Source organism: Bombus pascuorum, chromosome 8, assembly GCF_905332965.1.
Source record: "Bombus pascuorum chromosome 8, iyBomPasc1.1, whole genome shotgun sequence".
Taxonomy (NCBI): domain Eukaryota; kingdom Metazoa; phylum Arthropoda; class Insecta; order Hymenoptera; family Apidae; genus Bombus; species Bombus pascuorum.
In genome coordinates, this window is record NC_083495.1 from 13,332,880 (window position 1) to 13,351,638 (window position 18,759).

Sequence of the window (18,759 nt, forward strand, 5' to 3'; positions counted from 1 at the left end):
ATTCGTTCAAAGGCAGTAGCAGATCCAACGTTATCGGAGTAAAGACATAGAACACTGAGGATAAAGTCCACGAGCAACATATGCCTAAAATGCGAAGAGAATGGTTTAATGATAGCATGATATCTTTGCATCCGAACGCTTTTGTACTAGCAAATGCTGTTAATCTCGTACTCGCGGCAACTAAAGTAGTTTCTCACTTTTCTCTTTCGAATAACACGTATTTACTATATTATCGTATTAAAGGAACAGTATTTCTGACATAAAACTTGTGCAAGGGATTCGGCATTCATCGTTTTCTTTAGTAAAGCCAATCACTTCATAAATGAATTTTACGTTTACGTAATATTCGGGAGGAAATATTCAGACATTAAGGTGATCGTGACTACATTGACAAATTCTACGAACATAGAAAATGTTTGCTTACATAGGAAAATGGAGATTATGTCAGTCGAATAGTCGATGTATTTCATCAGTATCTGAATTTCAAGTTCATCTTTCAGCACGACGTCACAACTTCGTAGATTGTCAAAAAGATATGAAGTCTGTACCCACGTGGAAAAACATGTATAAATCGCCTTAGTTGAACTTCACAGAGTACGCTTTAGAGTATCACGTACCACTGGGAACATTGCTATGGAAGAGACATATCGCATGAAAAAGACCATAACTGGACAGGTGGTGGATAACGTTACGACGCAACCTCGAAATGTAATACCAGCTTTAAAAAGCGATAGTACCTATAAACATATTATGTTAATTCTTTATGTCAAGAAAAAGGGCACAACCTTATATAGTGTTAATACAATAACATATTTATCTTTCCATAAATTCTTCGTCCTATGATTTGTAAAGAGTAGATGCGCAATAAAACGTCGCGGTGTATATAGATGGAGAGCATAAAAATAATGAATACTGCTTACCTGGAAAACAATAAAGGCGAGCATAGTGACAGAGATCGATATTCTGTGAATCGTTGAGTAAATCGACTTGTGATATGGCCAGAGTCCTACGATAGTCAGTAGTATACGATAAGTGTTGTACTGCCTATAGAACACGTCCATCTTGCTTCGGTAACTAAAGAACGTCTGTGCGAAAAACTCGAGGAATCATCCGACAACACCTCGCAACGATTTATTATTCCCACTGTTATCGCTTCGTCGTGAATTTGTTCGTGCCGTATGTCTATAGAAGTAATTTATAATGCATGGAAATTACAGTCATTCCGTGACATCGATCGGGGTCATTAACAGAAATTGATAGTAGATGTTCACTTTGAGAAAATTATAGTTTACATAACATTTCTTTCCCTCTGCATATTTCCCCTTATTTTTAGATTGTACTTATCTTTCCTGGGTGTTAGAAAAGGTAAAACTTGTCGCGACGACAGTATTTCCGCAGACGCCGCGAACTTCACAGGGACATTTCCTTGGTGTTCTCCCTTCGTCATTTTGTTCAATGGATTTGAAAAAGAGGAAAAGCCGTCGAGAAGTATCAGTAGTTCCGAAATTTGATTTGTATCAGGTTTGTATTTGTATCATCATTATTAACACAACAATTAATATTGAAATCTGTCCTTCCTATGCTATTGTTAACGTCCGAGAAAGTAAGATTGTCCTTCTTAATTTATTTCGGCACTAGATCTTTTGGCGTTCGATTTTCTATGGAGTAACACCATGTAGGATACTAAAGCGACATTATACGTAAAATCTAATATAATATACACGATTGACAATGAATAGTGTACAGCTGAATGAAAATGACAAACTTTCTGTGTTGCAGATATGGTGAAAGAATAGATGATGGATCAGTAATTAATTTCCGTAGTGATAGGTTATGGACATTATTTTACGATGATTAACGGGTAATTCGGAAAAATAAGAGATAAGCGAAGAATGGACAAAAGATATAGAACAACGACTGATCCTACCAAGGAAGAAATGACTCTCAAGTTTTCTCATTATTGTCAATTGTTAATTTAGTTATCATAATATTTGAGAAGAAGAATTTCGAAAATATCCAAATTTTTGTGAAATTTCAAGCTAAAAATAGTACACTTATTTTGTGAGAACCAGGTATCGTCTAACAGCAGATTTTCTATAGGAATTCTGTGTGTAACATACAGGACAATTGAACAAAATCTGCTACCGTTAAATTAAAAAGTTATTATTAGTGCTGAAAAAAACAGCAACGAATGATCTCGCAATATATATAGTGTGGCGTAATAATATATCATGGAAAATATGCTGCATATTATTATATTATAACTTCTATGTACCTAGATTATAAAGCGTGAGAAGAATTTTATCTTAGCACGAGGACTATTTCTTTTTTAAAAAAAAACATGAAATATGCTATATTTTAATAATTACAATAACTGGAATTATCGTACTGAAAATTACATAAGGATTAACGAATCTCAACTCATAAGCATTTTCGACCATTGCGAAACGGGAAAGAAATATTCGTTTACTATCGATGGATGATCGCACAAAAAATCAAACGTAACTTCGATTTTTGGCTGTAGATAAAAATCACAGAGAAAGAGCATCACGAGTCACATTTCCTACGTTTTACAGGAAACGAATTCTAACATTTTCAATATTGTGTGTTTATCCGTTTGCGGAATTATGCCTGTTCTATTATCCCATTCAAACTTTGAAAAACAGTGCTCGTCAAGGTATTCTGGTATGAGGGTGATATTAAAACATTGCTTGTATTAATAATTATACCAATTATTCGTTCACAATTATATTTTCTGTGTACTAATAACTCAATGTACAACATTAATATGATCTTTTAAGTAAAACCAAATATTATGTCTATCATTTGAAATACACGCGATTGAAAATATAATGCTATAGACTCTTCTCTATTGAATGTATTTGACATGAAAAGGCTGAAAAATAGGAAAAATAAAATTAATTGAAAATCGCAATTTTATTTCACTTTAGACTTTCCAGAAGAATGAAACATAAACCAGTGACTAACGTAAATTATTTATTACTAAACATTAATTCGTATCACTGCTACCAACAACTATCGTACAGTTAATGATGCTGAAGAACTTTTATTGAAGAGAGTATATCGCAGTAAAGTATGAGACGGATGTACTTAGCATCTGAAATGTAATAACATTTGACTAGCAGATATCAGACAACGATTATACAGTAACAGACTGAAAGAATTACCTTCGAAAAACCGACATGCGAAGCAACGAAAAATCCGAAAAGGTCTGCCACACTCTCCTTTAAACTCCTCAACATGATAAAGAGTAACAACTTCTGCGCTTGTATAGGCATGCAATACCATGTAGAATTATACCTGCATATGGTAGTATCGCTTAATATACACTAGTATTATAATCGTGTTACTTAATTAGTAAACAGAAACATGTAGACAAATAGAAAATAATGTCATCAACAACGAAACAACAACCACGTTTAGTCAAATTTGAGCTTACGTTTCCTTGAACACGTCCAGGCTACGATCTATCATAATTTGTCCAGAATAGTGACATATATACAAGATCACTATATGATAGATAACGAGTATGCTAGAAATGAAGATTTCTGCTAGATCATTTGTACTTGTTATAGCATTTGAAAGCTGTAAAAAGGTAGGATAAATTACAGTCAATTTTCCCATCGTGTTTAATCGTTCGGCATTATGTATCTTCGAAATATTAGAATTCTATACAAAACAAATTGATCTCAAATGAACGGCCGGCGCTGATGTTCTGTGTATGAACTATCTACATATATTTATAATCAATGGCAGATAGTATTTCTTTTCGTATTTCACTTTACGGTGTACCACTTATAAAAGAAAAAATTGGGAAGGTCTAAAAGCTTCGAGAATGGATTCACACATTACATTCATTGAAGATTTTATATTTTCCCAACACCGTAGAGGAATGATCGGATACTTACTCGATGCAAGCACGTAGACAAAGAAACTAGAATCACAGTACATGGTAGAATATAATGTGGCATGAAATTCGATAATGCGTAATCGATGAACCTTTATCCAGCGAATGAATTCCACGATAAACGTTGGTAGGAAATGCATGGAAAATAAAGAGAGATCAGCTTAGATATCCACCATCGAATACTCATTATAGTCGAAGGTACCAACTGTAGTGTTTTAATATGAAAGTCCACGACATGCTGGAAGTTCCTGAAATTCGGGTCGATCTGCCTCGACGAAGATAGATCCGCAATTGTTTTTCGCAATCGATAGCTAAAAACGTGCACAAATTTTTAGATAAATATGACCTGATAAGTAATTTCACCTTCTATCGTTTGAATGAACCATAATCAGCTAACAGCCTACGAAATATCGCACTACTGACTGTATTGAGATATATTTATAAAAATTAAATAATCACACAGGTAACCATTTCTGTTCGGTCGATTCATTTGAAAGCTACGATTGACTAAAATAGATTGTCGCCATATGAATACATAGAAATAACTTCATCTGAAACATACAGCACATACGAGCAAAATAGGAAAATCTGAGAATGAGAGTTCGATAAATCGCAATTAAATAAATTTATTGAAATTGTATGACAGCAATATTAACGGTCCGCTGTGAAACACGTTCTCCGTTAAAATCTCATTGTTTGAATGTTTTGCATATCGTATATTTACCAGACCATCATGGCCATTGCAACTTTCTAAGTGTTGTAAGGTGTCTGTTGCAAGCAATGACCGTATAAAAAGGGGAAAAGTCAGCATTTTCATTTATACCTAGTTATCTCGAACATTCCGCACATCCAGTGGGCAAACACAGCCAATATCAGTTCCGTACCCGCCAGACACAACATTCCAATTATATAAACAACTAGCATATTCACGCCTGCCATATCAAGATACTCTATCCGATCGTGAGAAAACATTGTAAAGTAGGAAAAATAACGTCTTCGAGATTCGTTCAAAGGCAACAGCAGATCCAACGTCATCGGAGCGAAAACATACGATGATGCGAATAAAATCCACGACCAATATAAGTCTAAAATGAGAAGAGGATGGTTTCATGATAGCATGATATCTTTGCATTCGAACGCTTTTGTACTAGCAAATGCTGTTAATCTCGTACCCGCGGCAACTGAAGTAGTTTCTCACTTTTCTCTTTTGAATAATACATATTTACCATATAATCGTCTTAAAGGAACAGTATTTCTGACATAAAACTTGTGCAAGGGATTCGGCATTCATCGTTTTCTCTAATAAAGCCAATCACATAAACAAAGTTTCACAATTTTACATTTACATAATATTCGGAACGAAATATTCAGACATTAAGGTAATCGCGACTACTGTGACAAATTCTATGAACATGGAAATTGTTTCCTTACATAAGAAAATGGAGATTATATAAGTCGAATAATCGACGTATTTCATCAGTATCTGAACTTCAAGTTGATCTTTCAGCGTGGTGTCTATCGTGCGTAGGTTGTCAAAAAAATATATAGCCTGTACCCACGTGGAAAAATATATATAAATCGCTTTAGTTGAACTTCACATAGTTCACTTTAGAGCATCACGTACCACTGGGAACATTGCTACGGAAGTGACATATCGGATGAAAAAGACCGCAACTGGACAAGTTGTAGATAACGTTAGGATGCAACCTCGAAATGTAATACCAGATTGTAAAAGCGATAGTACCTAAAACATATTCTGTTAATTCTTTATATCAAGAAGGACGTCACATCGTCGTACAGTGTTAACGCAATAACATATTTATCTTTTTACGAATCTGTAACGAGTAGGTTTGCAATAAAACGTCGCGGTGTACATAGATTGAGAGCATAAAAATAATGAATCCTGCTCACCTGGAAAACAATAAAGGCGAGCATAATAACAGAAATGGATATTCTGTGAATCGTTGAGTAAATCGACTTGTGATATGGCCAGAGACCTACGAAACTCAGTAGTATACGATAAGTGTTGTACTGCCTGTAGAACACGTCCATCTGTCTACGGTCACTGAAGAACATCTGTGCGGAAAACTCCAGGAATCATCCCACAACACCTCGCCATAATTTGTTATTCCCACTGTTATCTTTTCCTCTTGAATTTGTTCGTACCGTCTGGCTATAGAAGTAATTTATAATGCATGGAAATTACAGTCATTCCGCGACATCGACCGAGGTGATTAACGTCTCCCAAGAAATTGATACATAATAGATGCTCACTTTGAGAAAATTACAGTTTACGTACAATTTTTTTCGTCTGCATATTTTCCCTTATTTTCAATTCGGTCTTTTTTTTTTTTTTTTTTTTAATCTTTAGGTGTTAGAAGAGTGCAAATTTGTGGCGACTACAGTATTTCTGCAGACACCGCGTACTTCACAGTGACACTTCCTTGTGTGTGCTGCCTTCGTCATTTTGTTCAATAGATTTGACAAAGAGGAACAGTCGTAGAGGAATATCAAAGGTTTACAAACTGGATTTGTATCAGGTAGCCGAAATATGTGAAACATCAGCTTCTTGCAACAAAATATACCCACTCCTCATGACAATTATTGTCTGAGTGGTTTTTTTATGCGGAATATCCTTATTATCAGAATAATGAACATTGCAATCTGTTCTTCGTCAAATGCTATTGTTAACTTCTGAGCAAGTTGTACTGTTATTCTTAATTTCTTTTCACGCTATAAAAATACTGGTTTGGTGTTTAATTCTCTATGAAGGATATGTAGGATATTAATGTGATATTAGAGATAAAATTTAATATAATACACTCGATTGAAAATGAACATCGTTAAATTGACTGAAAATAATAAGCTTTCGCTGTTGCAGATTTGGTGAAAGAATAGAAGATGAACCACCAATTAATTTCGCACTTTATTTCAATGACTTTGTAGATATAAGTAGTAACGCGTGGTGCGTGTACATGCATTTTCAGCAAAGCTCAAATAGTAAGTTAAACTGATAACTGATAATGAACGGAAAATCAATCAAGAGATGATGACTGATTTAAGAAGGAAAAACCAATTAGGATAATGAATGAGTTAAGGATGATAAACCAGTAAAGTTCGGTGACGTAGTAGGCGCGGAGAAAAGCTATTGCTGGGTGTGTATATTCGTAGGTTTATGCACAACCCTATCAATGTAATCATTATAGTTTACTTCTATTATGCTGATAATTACATTTCAAAGTATTTTGAACAACACGCATAATACATACATTCATAAAAAAAAGATTCGTAAAAGATTATAATATTCGTAATAGAAGTTTATGAGCTACCTACCTCAAACTTCGCAATTAAAGATGTGCCACCTGTCATCACAGTACTGTTTATTACGCTAGATAGTGTTTACTCGATTGCATACAAACGACGTTATTAAAATTGTATTCGGTTACAAAAGTAGGCAGTGGTGAGTGTTAGATTCACTATGCAGATATATCAAAAAATCATGCAACAGATGATATTAAGTTTCTAATTTAAATATGGCATATCGTTCAGTATAAAATTGAAAGAAAGAAAAGAGTGACTATATATTATAATATATTAATATGCAACAATATCATACTAATTATTATAGCTCACAATATGGTATAATAGTTACTTCTAGTGTACGCATTTTACACAGCATAATGAAGAAACGTCAGTTTTATTCATTAAAACGGGGAATATACACGTTGATTATTAGTAATCTGACTTCTAGTAACAACTTCTCTGCTATCAACATCATAGACTCCATGATGCTTAAAACATTCTATTGATTCGAGTATATCACGGTAAAGTACGAGAAAGACGTACTCAGCAACTGAAATGCAATAACAATTGACAAACAGATATACGATAACCATAATACAGTGACGGGCTTAAAAAAATTACCGTCGTGAAACCGGCATGAGAAGCAACGAAAAATCCGAAAAGGTTTATCACACTTTCCTTCGAACTCCTCAACATGATAAAGAATAACAACTTCTGCGCTTCTATAGGCATGCAATACCATGTAGAATTATACCTGCAAATTGTTGTATCGCTTAATATACACTAGTATTATAATCGTGTTACTTAATTAGTAAACAGAAACATGTAGACAAATAGAAAATAATGTCATCAACAACGAGAGAACAACCACATTTAGTCAAATTTGAGCTTACGATTCCCTGAACACGTCCAGGCTACAATCCATCAGAGTTTGTCCCGAATAGCAGCATAAGTACAAGAACGCTAAATAAATAATAAGGAACAAAATGCAGATGAAGACTTCTTTGTGATCTTTCGCATCTGTTATCGTCTTAGAAAGCTGTAAAACATTAGGATAAATTCGAATCAGTTTTTTCATTTTGTTCAAACGTTCCTCATTATGTGAGTGTCTTTCTTCGTAAATTATATCATTCTAACAAAAGTAATGACAAAGAACAAATTTCAATTTACTCTCGTTCGAAATATTTGAATTCTATGCGCAACAAACTGATCTCAAATATTCGGCCGACGTTACTAAAATTTGTATAAACTAACTATATATATTTACAACCAATGGAATATAGTATAACTTTTCAGATTTCACGTTTATGGTGAACCATTTATAAAAGAAGAAACAGAGAGAGTCTCAAAAACCTTGAGAATGTGCCCTCACACATTGCACTTATTCAGGATTTTGGTTTTTCGCAACGAAGTGTAGGAATGAAATGATACTTACTCGAAGCAAAATTACGGAGACCCCAATTACGGCTGTACCAGATGGCAGAAGATAATGTATCGGATAATTCGATAATAAGCAATCCATGAAACTTTATCCAGCGAAAGAATTCCACAAGAAATGTAGTAAGCAAATGAATGGAAAATAAAGTAGGATCAGCTTTGATATCTATCATCGAATATTCATTATAGTCGAATGTACCAACTGTAGTGTATTCCTATGACTGTCCACGACGTAGCGGAAGTCCCTAAAATTCGTGTCGCTCTGCCTCGACGAAGACAAACCCGCAATTGTTTTTCGCAATCGATAGCTAAAAACGTGCAGAAATTTTTAGACGAATATAACACAAGAAGGAATTTCACATTCAATCGTTTGATAGCCTGCGAAATATCTCACTATTGACTGTATTGAGATATATTTATAAAAATTAAATGATCTCACAGGTAACCGTTTCTGTTCGGTCGATTAATTTCAAAGCTACGATTGACTAAAATAGATTGTGGCCATATGAATACATACAAATAACTTCATCTGAAACATACATCATATACGAGCAAAATAGGCAAATCTGAGAAGGACCATTCCCACGAATGAGAAGTAGGTAAATCGTAATTAAAATATATTCACTGAAATTCTACAACAGTAATGTTAAAGATCCACTAAAAAACACATTCCCTGTTTAAATGTTATTCTTTGAATGATTTGCATATCGTATATTTACCGGATAATCATGACAATTGTAACGATGTAAGTGTCTGTTGAACGCAATGACCATGTGAAAAAGGGAAAAGTCAGCGTTTACATTCATACCTAGTTATCTCGAACATTCCGCACATCCAGTGGGCAAACACAGCCAATATCAGTTCCGTACCCGCCAGACTCAACATTCCAATTATATAAACAACTAGCATATTCACGCATGCCATATCAAGATACTGTATCCGGTCGTTAGAAAACATTGTAAGGTGGGAAAAATAACGTCTCCGAGATTTGTTCAAAGGCATTAGCAGATCCAACGTTATCGGAGTGAAGACATACGACGTTCCGAATAAGATCGACGAGAAACATAAACCTAAAATGAGAAGAGGATGGTTTAAAGATAGCAGGATATCTTTGCATCCGATCGCTTTTGCACTAGCAAATGCTGTTAGTCTCGTACCCGCGACAAAACAAAACTTTGTCATGTATTAAGGATTCGACATTTCTCGTTTTGTCGAATAAAGTCAATCACATAAACGAAGTTTCACAATTTTACATTTACGTAATATTCGGAAGGAAATACTCAGACATTAAGGCTATCGCGACTACATTGACAAATTCCACGAACATAGAAAATTTTTTCTTACATAGGAAAATGGATATTATGTAAGTCGAATAATCGACGTATTTCATCAGTATGTGAACTTCAAGCTGATCCTTCAGTATGGTCTCTATCGCGCGTAGATGGTCAAAAAGGTATTTAGTCTGCACCCACATGAAAATATATATATGAATGTCTTTATTTGAACTTCACAGAGTTCACTTTAGAGCATCACGTACCACTGGGAACATTGCTACGGAAGAGACATATCGCGTGAAATAGATCACAACTGGGCAGGTTGCAGATAACGTTACGATGCAACCTCGAAATGTAATACCAGATTTGAAAAGCCATAATACCTACAAACATATTCTATTAATTCTTTATGTCGAGGAGGACGCCACATCATCGTATAGTGTCAATACAATAACATATTTATCTTTTCACGAATTTGTAACGAGTAGGTTTGGAATAAAACGTCGCGGTGTATATATACTGGAAGCATAAGAATAATGAATTCTGCTTACCTGGAAAACAATAAAGGCGAGCATAGTGACAGAGATCGATATTCTGTGAATCGTTGAGTAAATCGACTTGTGATATGGCCAGAGTCCTAAGATACTCAGCAGGATACGATAAGAGTTGTACTGCTTGTAGAACACGTCCATTTCGCTTCGGTAACTAAAGGACATCTGTGCGAAAAACTCGAGGAATCATCCGACAACACCTCGCAACGATTTATTATTCCCACTGTTATCGTTTCCTCGTGAATTTGTTCGTGCCGTATGTCTATAGAAGTAATTTATAATGCATGGAAATTACAGTCATTCCGTGACATCGATCGGGGTCATTAACAGAAATTGATAGTAGATGTTCACTTTGAGAAAATTATAGTTTACATAACATTTCTTTCCCTCTGCATATTTCCCCTTATTTTTAGATTGTACTTATCTTTTCTGGGTGTTAGAAAAAGTAAAATTTAATGCGGCGGCAGTATTTCCACAGACGCAGCGAACTTCACAGCAACAGCTCTATGGTAAAGAGTAACAATCGTCGAGGGGTATCAACAGTTTACGAATTTGATTTGTATCAAGTAGTCGTAATATGTGAAACATCAGCTTCTTGCAACGAAATATACGTACTCGTGATGACTGGTATTATCTGAAGTGGTTCCTCTATGCAGAGTGTTTTTATTTTCACAATAATTAATATTGCAATGTGTTCTTCGTCTAATGCTATTGTTAACATCTGAGTAAGTAATATTGTTCTTTTTAATTTATTTTTGCGCCAGATCGTTTGGCGTTTGATTCTCTATGAAGGAACGCAATGTAGCATATTATTGCGATATTATGGATAAAATCAAATATAATACATACGATTGAAAATACAATATTAGCGAATCGTTGAAATACTTTCGGAAGTTGAAAATTGAAAAGATTGAAAATTTATGTCGTAGAAGTGACTGAACATGACAAGCTTTCTCTGTTGTAGATTTGATGAAAGATTGGACGATGCACCAGTAATTAATTTCCGCAGTGATCAGTTATGGATATGAATTTACGATGACTAATGGGTAATTCGAAAAAATAAGAGATAAGAGAAGAATGGACAAAGGATATACAACGATTACTGGTCCTATGAAGAAAGCAACGACTCTCAGGTATTCTCATTATTGTCACTTGTTAAATTAAATGTCTCCATATTTGAGAAAAGCAATTTTCAAAATATATCCAGATTTTTGTGAAATTTTGAGCTGGAAATAGTACATGAGTACCGGATATCGATCAGTTGCAAATTTTCTATAGGAGTTCCATGATAAAAATATGGGACAATTCAAATGAATCTGCTGTCGTTACACGCGGAATTTATTATTATTTCTAAAAACATGCAACAAATGATCTCGAAATATATACAGTGCCGTAACAATATATTATGGAAAATGTGCTGCTTATTATCATACTATAACTTTCATGTACCTAGATTATAAAGCATCACACGAATTTTAAATATGCACGATGACTTATTTCACTTTCAAAAAAATAAGAAATATGCTACATTTTATTAATTTCAATAAATGAAATTATCATGTTGAAATGTATGGTATTACATAAAGATTAACGATTCTAAACTCGTAAACCTGTTCAACCATTCCCGAAAAGGAAAATAAATACTCTTTTACTTTCGATCGAGGATCGCACGAATAAGTCAAACATAGATTAGAATTTCAAACATAAGTTCAATTTTTGGTTTTATATGATCACAAGGAAAGGATGACATAAGTCGCATTTCCAACGCATTACAGTATAGGAATTCCAACATTGCCAAAATTGTGTTTATATTAGGTTTCGGAATTATGCCTGTGTTCTTTTAAAAACATTGAAACTTTGAAAAACATTACTCGTCATAATATTCCAGTGTCAGTAATATGTTAAGATATTGCTTGCCTTAATAATTATACTTTTGCCTTCCATAAAACTATTTATCAGCTATTTTCAAAAGACTCGCATTCTTGGATCTAACGGATTATTTTCACTTTCAATTATGTTATAATGATTCAATTACGTTGAATCATAAAGCGATAGTTAAATATAATATAAAATAAGCATAAAATGAAGTCGTCAATGCTGTACACCGTGACGAAAATATTCGTCCGCTGCAATTGTTTGTTACCAGCATATTGCCCAATAACATCTACATTGGTCGGCGAAAATATTTCACGATAGATTGAACTTGCAACAGAAGCCGAAGAAAAATCTACAGTAACAAGCAGAAAAAATTATAAGATTAAAGGAAGTACAGGACATCCTTCTATAACACGCTTAATTCGTGTCGTAATCGAACCCATGTTAGAAGGCTGTCGTGTTATAGGAAGGTTATCGCAATTTTTCCACCGTGTTTTCAGCGAATCGTCTTATAAGAGGATTGAGTATACCTGAATGATCAAACCAACTATGAAGACCGCCACCAGCACATAGAAGTAGAGAATGATCGTTAATTTGCACGTTTCGTACGGATACAAGTCAGGCAACAATAGAAGCTGTTGATTAATGTTATAATACTTGCTCCCAAGGAAGTCCATGCTTCTCGGAAACTAACAGATATTTGATGCTTGTGGTGCCGTACAAATATTCATTTCAACCATCCCCCGGAAGTCTTTATAAATAAAGAGAAAGTTTTCCGCGGACGAGTCTGAAGGGTGCGATAATAACAGTGGAGTGGACGTGTTTCGAGACATCGGTGAATTAAGTAAGTTACAGAGTGCACAGACGGTCTTTCGCACCATTTTCAGCTTTCCCCCGCACTTTCTGAAAACGCGCACGCGTGTTCCACCTAATTCCTTTTGCCCGTCCCCGTCAGTGCGTGCTGCATCGTGGAGTAAAGTGTATCGAGTGTGCAGAACGGAATAGGAAGTGTATACGGAAAGATCGCTTGATGGTTTGTAATTGTTTAACATTTAATCTAACGACACAAGTAGAGAAAATTTTTATATACGAAAATATTGGTGCGCATCCTTATTCCCAAATAAAGCGTTTTTCGGTGACATCAAATTATAGTTACATAAAAGTGTTATGAGATGATACGAGATTTAATCAGGAAGGTAAAATTTGAAACTAGTCTGTGAGACTGTGAGGTATATAGAGATGTTACAAGGTATTTACTGCGAACATATATTTATCAGGAAACTGAGATAACGAGTGGAAAGGAAAGAACGAATGGCCACCTTAAAACATGTAAGTTTCACTGAATGCCGAAGCTTATTAATATTGTAAATTGCACATAAAGTAAACTGTAAAGAAAGAAACCTTGTAGATAGTTAAGTTCCATTATGCTACTAATTAAATTTCGAAATGTCTCGTAAGACACATATAATACATACATTCATAAAAGAAGATTCGTGAAAGATTATAATATACGTAATAGAAGGTTATGAGCTACCTACCTCAAACTTCGTAATCAAAGATGTGGCACCTGTCATCACAGTACTGTTTATTATGCTAGATAGTGTTTGCTCGATTGCATACAAACGAAGTTATTGAAATTTGTATTCGATTATAAAAGTAAGCAGTGGTGAGTGTTAGATTCACTATGCAGATATATCAAAAAATCATGAAACAGATGATATTAAGTTTCTAATTTAAATATGGCATATCGTTCAGTATAAAATTGAAAGAAAGAAAAGAGTGACTATATATTATAATATATTAATATGCAACAATATCATACTAATTATTATAGCTCACAATATGGTATAATAGTTACTTCTAGTGTATGCATTTTACACAGCATAATGAAGAAACGTCAGTTTTATTCATTAAAACGGGGAATACACACGTTGACTATCAGTAATCTGACTTCTAGTAACAACTTCTCTGCTATCAACACCATAGAATCCATGATGCTTAAAACATTCTATTGATTCGAGTATATCACGGTAAAGTACGAGAAAGACGTACTCAGCAACTGAAATGCAATAACGATTAACAAACAGATATACGATAACGATAATACAGTAACTGACTTAAAAAAATTACCGTCGTGAAACCGGCATGAGAAGCAACGAAAAATCCGAAAAGGTTTATCACACTTTCCGTCGAACTCCTCAACATGATAAAGAGTAACAACTTCTGTGCTTCTATAGGCATGCAATACCATGTAGAATTATACCTGCATATTGTTTTATCGCTTAACATACACTAGTATTATAATCGTGTTACTTAATCAGTAAACAGAAACATGTAGACAAATAGAAAATAATGTCATCAGCAACGAGAGAACAACCACATTTAGTCAAATTTGAGCTTACGATTCCCTGAAAACGTCCAGGCTACGATCCATCAGAATTTGTCCCGAATAGCAGCATAAGTACAAGAACGCTAAATGACTAATAAGGAGAAAAACACAGATGAAGACTTCTTTGTGATCTTTCGCATCTGTTATCGTCTTAGAAAGCTGTAAAACATTAGGATAAATTAGAATCAGTTTTTTCATTCTGTTCAAACGTTCCTCATTATGTGAGTGTCTTTCTTCGTAAATTATATCATTCTAACAAAAGTAATGATAAAGGACACATATCAGTTTACTTTTGTTCGAAATATTTGAATTCTGTGTGCAACAAATTGATCTCAAATATTCATCCGACGCTAACGACATGTGTATAAACTATCTATATATATTCATAACCAATGGTAGCATTCCTCTTCAGATTTCACCTCTACGGTGAACCATTTATAAGAGGAAGAACAGAGGAAGTTTGAAACTTTCAGAATGTGCTCTCACACATTACATTCATTAACGATTTTGGTTTCTCCCAACAACATGCAGGAATGAAAGGATACTTACTCGATGCAAACTCACCGAAACAGACAACACGGCTACAGCAGATGGCAGAAGATAATGTATGGGGTAAATCGATAATACGTAATTGATGAAACTTTACCAAAGGAATGAATTCCACAAGAGATGTCGGCAGGAATTGCATGGAAAGTAAAGTGGGATCAGCTTACATATCTATCATTAAAAACTCATTATAGTCGAATGTACCCACTGTAGTGTATTCCTATGATTCTCCACGACGTAGCGGAAGTCCCTAAAATTCGTGTCGCTCTGCTTCGACGAAGACAAACCCGCAATTGTTTTTCGCAATCGATAGCTAAAAACGTGCAGAAATTTTTAGACAAATATAACCCAAGAAGGAATTTCACATTCAATTGTTTGAATTAACCCCAATCATCCAACAGCCTGCGAAATATCGCACTATTGACAGTACAGTTACTGAGATATATCTATAAGAATAATCACACAAGTAACCATTCTTAGGTCGACTGATTTGCGAACTGCGTTTGACTAAAATAGATTGTCGCCATATGAATGCATTCAAACAACTTCATCTGAAACATACAGCACACACGAGCAAAATAGGAAAGTTTGAGAACTACCCGCCGCGAGAATGAGAGCTGGACAAATCGTAATTGTATAAATTCACTGAAATTTTACAACAGCAATATTAATGATCCGCTGCAAAACAACGTTCCCTGTTTAAATGTCATTGTTTGAATGTTTTGCATATCGTATACTTAACTGACAATCTCGACCCCATGGTCGTCACCATACGATGTAAGTGCATTAAGGTGTCCGTTGCACGCAATCACAATATGAGAAAGGAAAAAGACAGCATTTTCATTCATACCTAGTTATCTCGAACATTCCGCACATCCAGTGGGCAAACACAGCCAACGTCAGTTCCGTACCCACCAGACACAACATTCCAATTGTATAAACAACTAGAATATTCATGTATACCATATCGACATACTCTATGCGGTCGTGAGAAAACATTGTTAAGTAGGAAAAATAACGTCTCCGAGATTGGTTCAAAGGCATTAGCAGGTCCAACGTTATCGGAGTAAAGACATAGAATCCTGCGAATAAAGTCCACGAGCAACATATGCCTAAAACGGGAAGAGAATGGTTTAATGATAGCATGATATCTTTGCATTCGAACGCTTTTGTACTAGCAAATGCTGTTAATCTCGTACCCGCGGCAACTGAAGTAGTTTCTCACTTTTCTCTTTTGAATAATACATATTTACCATATAATCGTCTTAAAGGAACAGTATTTCTGACATAAAACTTGTGCAAGGGATTCGGCATTCATCGTTTTCTCTAATAAAGCCAATCACATAAACAAAGTTTCACAATTTTACATTTACATAATATTCGGAACGAAATATTCAGACATTAAGGTAATCGCGACTACAGGTGCAAATTCTATGAAAATGGAAAATGTTTTCTTACATAAGAAAATGGAGAGTACATAAGTCGAATGATCGACGTATTTCATCAGTATCTGAACTTCAAGTTGATCTTTCAGCATGGTGTGTGTCGCGCGTAGATGGTGAAAAACATATTTAGTCTATACCAACATGAAAAAAATATATATCAATCTCTATAGTCGAACTTTAGTTCGCTAGAATTGAAGTAGAGTTCACATTAGAGTATCACGTACCACTGAGGACACTGCTACGGAAGTAACATAACGCAACAAAAAGATCATAACTGGACAGGTTGTAGATAACGTTACGATGCAACCTCGGAATGTAATACCAGATTTAAGAAGGGATAATACCTAAAAACATATTCTCTTAATTGTTTATGTCAGGAAGAACGTCACATCGTTGTATAGTGTTAACACAATAACATATTTATCTTTTCACAAATTTGTAACAAGTAGATTTTCAATACAACGTCGCGGCGCACATAAATTACAGGCATAACAATAATGAATTCTAGTTACCTCGAAAACTATATAGGTGAGCATAATAACAGAAATGGATATTCTATGAATCGTTGAGTAAATCGACTTGTGATATGGCCAGAGACCTACGAAACTCAGTAGTATACGATAAGTGTTGTACTGCCTGTAGAACACGTCCATCTGTCTACGGTCACTGAAGAACATCTGTGCGGAAAACTCCAGGAATCATCCCACAACACCTCGCCATAATTTGTTATTCCCACTGTTATCTTTTCCTCTTGAATTTGTTCGTGCCGTCTGTCTATAGAAGTAATTTATAATGCATGGAAATTGCAGTCATTCCGCGGCATCGACCGAGGACATTAACGCCCCCTAAGAAATTGATATATAATAGATGCTCACTTTAAGAAAATTACAGTCTACATAAAATTTGCTTCCCTCCGCGTATTTTGCCTTATTTTTAGTTTGAGCTAATTTTGTTTCTAGGTGTTAGAAGAGGAAATATTTGTGGCGACGACAGTATTTCCGCAGACACCGCGAACATCACAGTGACACTTCCTTGTGTGTGCTGCCTTCGTCATTTTGTTCAATAGATTTGACAAAGAGGAACAGCCGTCGAGGAGTATCGACAATTTACGAATTTGATGTGTATCAAATAGTCGTAATATGTGGAACATCAGCTTCTGGCAACAAAATATACGTACTCGATATTACTGTTATCGTGAAGTGGTTGCTCTATATAGAGTGTCCTTAATTCCAAAATAATTAACATTGCGATCTGTTCTTCGTCCAATGCTACTGTTAACATTTGAATCGGTAACATTGTTCTTCTGAATTTATTGTATGAAGTAACACAGTGTAGGATATTAATGCGATATTAGAGATAAAACCTAATATAATACACTGGATTGAAAATGAATATTACAGAATTGACAGAAAATGATAAGCTTTCTCTGTTGTAGATTTAGCAAAAGAAAGAAAGAAGATAAACCAGCAATTAATTTTAGTTGTGACAGGTTATGGACATGAATTTACGATGACTAACGATTTGGATAAATTAAATAATTACATAATTCGGAAAAATTAGATACACGCGAGAAATGGGCAAAGGATATACAATAACGACTCACACTATAAAGGATGAAATGATTCAGGTATTCTTATTATTGTCGCTTATCAATTTAGATATCACGAAATTTGAGAGCAGAAATTTTTAAAATATATCCAGATTTTTGTGAAATTTTGAGCTGGAAATAGTACATGAGTACCAGATATCGTTCAACAACAGATTTTCTATAGGAATTTTGCGACTAATATACGGGACAATTGATAAGAATCTTCTGTCGTCAAATTAAGAATTTCTTATTAGTAGTGAAAAAAGTAGGAACAAAGGATCATGAAATATATACAAAGGCGTAACAATATATCACGGAAAAAGTGCTGCATATTACGACACTGTAACTTCCACGTACCTAAATTATAAACCGCCAAGTGAATTTTATCCACGGATGTGGTGTTATTTCAGTTAAAAAATATAC

The 18,759-nt window shown here is 34.7% G+C and overlaps 1 protein-coding gene and 2 long non-coding RNA genes across 5 annotated transcripts in view; 1 reads left to right on the plus strand and 2 right to left on the minus strand.

The window, feature by feature from the left end:
• The window catches only part of LOC132909885 (mannosyl-oligosaccharide 1,2-alpha-mannosidase IA), a 689,092-nt gene that overhangs the window by 76,790 nt on the left and 593,543 nt on the right, over window positions 1-18,759 (minus strand). The gene's annotated exons all lie outside the window — the stretch shown is intronic.
• On the plus strand, window positions 1,359-11,305 carry LOC132909921 (uncharacterized). The gene is made up of 2 exons (XR_009658643.1): window positions 1,359-1,488; window positions 11,037-11,305. It is a non-coding gene; the product is annotated as an uncharacterized LOC132909921 (long non-coding RNA).
• On the minus strand, window positions 10,147-16,719 carry LOC132909922 (uncharacterized). Its single transcript, XR_009658644.1, has 3 exons — window positions 16,154-16,719; window positions 10,494-10,755; window positions 10,147-10,325 (listed from the first exon to the last, which is right to left on the minus strand). It is a non-coding gene; the product is annotated as an uncharacterized LOC132909922 (long non-coding RNA).